Here is a 3,178-nt window from a genome sequence, read left to right on the forward strand (position 1 = left end):
AACAGAATTGATTATATATATTTTTCATTATATATATATAATAATGGTACTAATATATACAGTGGAATATTATCCAGATATAAAAAGGAACAAACTATGAATATATGCATTATGCCATGAATGAACCTCAAAACATTTTAGTGAAAGAATGCAGTTTTGTTCTGTGAAAGAATCCAAAACATTAGAGACCAAATACTTTGATTTGTTTTATCCAGAAGACACAAAGCTATAAAGACAGCAAGTAGATAGTTAGTAGTCACCCAGAGGGAGTCCGGGAAGAAGAATAATAAATGGTACATGTATGTAAATAGTATATGTTCATTTTGGAATGATAAGATGTTCTAAAGTGGATGTATTATGTTTTCACAATAAATAATGCATTTACAAAAAATCACTAAATTGTATATTTAAAAAGAATGAATTATATAATATGAAAAATATGACTCAAAAAAGCTATTTAAATAAGGCGAAGGAGGAACTATGCTAGAAGCTGAGCATGCAAAGAGTAAAACATGATTCCCACCTTTATCAGCTCACTGCTTAATGAGTTTAGATAGAGACAGATAACTAGAAACCCCTTCTAACCACCACCAAAAATAGAGAAAAAAATTCACCAATGGATTCCAGTGTAATTTTCTGTTTGAAATAAAGTCTAGTATCGTGGTTGCAGATTGACATGTTTGAGGAACTGAAAGTTCCTATTATTTGTCCTGTTGAAAATTATAGTATAATGTGGAAGGTAGTGAGAAGTGAAAGTCAGCTAACAATTTGGAAATACAAAGACATCTTTTCTACAGTCTATGGAATCTATTGTAAGTGCTCAAGACCGAAAACTTGCAGTAATGCATAGAAGAAATGACAGTTCACTAAACTAAGATAATGGTTGTCCCTAAATAGAAATAGAAAATAAGTGATATTTAAAAGATACCTTTCTAAGATTTAGCATAAAGCAACTTGAAAAATACCTAAGAGTACATTTAAGGAAATTTATCATGTTCACATGCCTAAAATAATTCTGGACAAAACTATATTTGCAATAATGTTTACATTATGTTTCAAGGATAAAAATTTATACAAAAAGTGTATATATGCTGTTTTACTTTACTTTGCAATTGAGATTGCATTACAATGATGGTTAATATTGCTTGGTAGTGGAGCAGTGGGTATAAACAGTGTGTCCTCTACAGAAAAACTTATATCAATCAATGCTTAAATGCAAGCTATGTGAAATTAGAGATTTTTGTCTATTTCGTTGACTTGTGTATCTGCAACACTGAGAAAATTGCCTGTACATAGTAGGCACAAAATATATTTTTGTTGAATAAATGGATATGCACAAGGGTCAGGGGGAAAGCTCTTAAGAAGGATGCTATTTGTCAGCAGATATGTCAATGTTGAAGGAATTGTTTGAACTGAGATATCCCAAATTGAAAATACATTTCCCAGGAATTAGTAATAGTTAACCAGAAAGGGTAGTACCATTCTACCTTGGACCCAAACATAATGAACTAGACCTAAATAACTAGATATTTAAACTTTCTCCAAGAAGAAAGAAAGAGGAACTTGAGTATCTAACCAATTGAAATGTTCTTATATCATTTACAGACACTCAGTGACTCCTGTTATTATATTAATAGTGAAGGCAAATAATTTAATATGACTTTGTGAAACAATGAACATGTCCTATGAGCAAAGCACTTGGACAGCAACTTTGTCATTGTCTGAAGGAAACTAACTCATTTAGAATTTCAGGACAGGGTGAAGTTTTCTAAATCTAACTTGCTTATGCTTATTAATAGGTTTTATGATCACAGTCTCTTGCTGATTTGTTGAGACTTGCTATGGGCTAAGAACTATCTTAATTATTCTTCTCTGTTATCTAACATAATGCCAGCAACAATTTATAGGTTTGTTGTATAGATGAGGAAATTGAGAATTTGTAGATATTAAGTGGAATTATCTAAGTTCCAGCATGATAGAGATTCTGTCTACTTTAATGCTGTGTCTTTAGTGCTACATCAGGTGCCTTATAGGCTGATTTGTGTCCCACCCTTCAAATTTATATGTTGAGGCCCTTAAATCTTAGTATCTCAGATTATGAGCATACTTGGAGATAGGGCCTTTAAAATGGTGATAAGTTAAAAATGAGGTCATAAGTGTAGGTCCTGGTCCAATTTGACTGATGTCATTTAAGAAGAGGAAATTTGGATTCAGAGAAATACCCATGGTGCATGGTGCTCTTGCACAGAAGACGACATCAGAATACACACACACACAGGAAAGGCCATATGAAAACATAGCAGGAAAATGGCCTTCTGCAAGCCACAGGAGTCTTCAGAAGAAACAAGTCTATGGCCATGCCAACCTGAACATGTCCAATCTCATCTGATCTCAGGAGCTAAGCAGGGTTGGGCCTGGTTAGTACTTGGATGGGAGATCATCTAGAAAATCCAGGTGCTATAGGCATTAAAAAAAAGAAAAGAAAAGAAAAGAAAAGAAAAAAGGAAAACAAACAAATAAACAAACCCTGCTGACACCTTGATCTTGGACATCTAATCTCCAGGAGTATGAGAAAAAGATTTCTGTTGTTTATGCAACCCAGAATATGGCAGCCCTAGAAAAATAATACAGTGGTCATAAATATATGTTGCATAAATTAAATGTGTTGTCCAATTTCACAAAATTTAGCATGTCTGTAATCAGCCTGCAGCTAGATTCTAAGTTGTCCTACTTATACCATAACCTTCTGGCTTGTAGGAGCTAATCTTTTATATTACTACAGCAGCCAGATTCTTTAAAGGAATTCTAAATTAGGCAACTCTAATTTCAATTTTTTTTGCCATAGGAATTTTTCAACAATTTATAAAAGGCTCATATATTTTTAGTAGTTTAGATGTTTAAACCACCTTTTCGTGATGCTTAGAACTCGATCATGGGGGCCAATTGCAAGACAGATGTTCAAGCAAATGCGGCATTTTTCTTCAAGGAACATTCCCTCCAACCACAGAAATCAGCAGACACAATATAGATAATATTAAACTAAATGCAATATAAGTAGACCTATAGGAAATTAAAGATAAATATATGTGTATTTCTATATGGCATCGATACAACTGAAATGTCGAAACATATTTCTCAACCACAAAAGTGTACATATTTTTAAATATTCAAGGAAATA

General features: G+C 32.9%; 1 pseudogene; it reads left to right on the forward strand.

The window, feature by feature from the left end:
- Positions 1-2,347: 2,347 nt before the first annotated feature.
- LOC111737177 lies at positions 2,348-2,466 on the forward strand (annotated as a pseudogene).
- Positions 2,467-3,178: the final 712 nt, after the last annotated feature.

This window comes from Pteropus vampyrus, unplaced genomic scaffold (genome assembly GCF_000151845.1).
Source record: "Pteropus vampyrus isolate Shadow unplaced genomic scaffold, Pvam_2.0 Scaffold24, whole genome shotgun sequence".
In the NCBI taxonomy this organism is placed as follows: domain Eukaryota; kingdom Metazoa; phylum Chordata; class Mammalia; order Chiroptera; family Pteropodidae; genus Pteropus; species Pteropus vampyrus.